Raw genomic sequence first — 285 nt, 5'->3', positions numbered from 1 at the left:
CTGGTTAATTGTTCTCTAATGGGTGCACCTGTGTATGATTATGGTTTCAGTGTAAAAGGCTGTTGTTCACTTCCACTTGTTGCCAGATTGTTTTGTGTACTATTCTCGAGTACTACGAGCCTTCCAGCTTCTTAAACAATTATCAAAAGAAAGAAAAGGAATAAAACTTAATCCTTCTGTGAACATCTGCCTCTGCGTTTGTGTCCACATCCGGATCCTGACATTAACCCTGTAAATCAGGGGTCTCAAACTCGCGGCCCGCGGGCCATCTGCGGCCCGCAGGAT

The sequence above is a fragment of the Oryzias melastigma genome, unplaced genomic scaffold (assembly GCF_002922805.2).
Source record: "Oryzias melastigma strain HK-1 unplaced genomic scaffold, ASM292280v2 sc00236, whole genome shotgun sequence".
NCBI lineage: Eukaryota > Metazoa > Chordata > Actinopteri > Beloniformes > Adrianichthyidae > Oryzias > Oryzias melastigma.
This window is presented reverse-complemented; position numbering follows the sequence as displayed.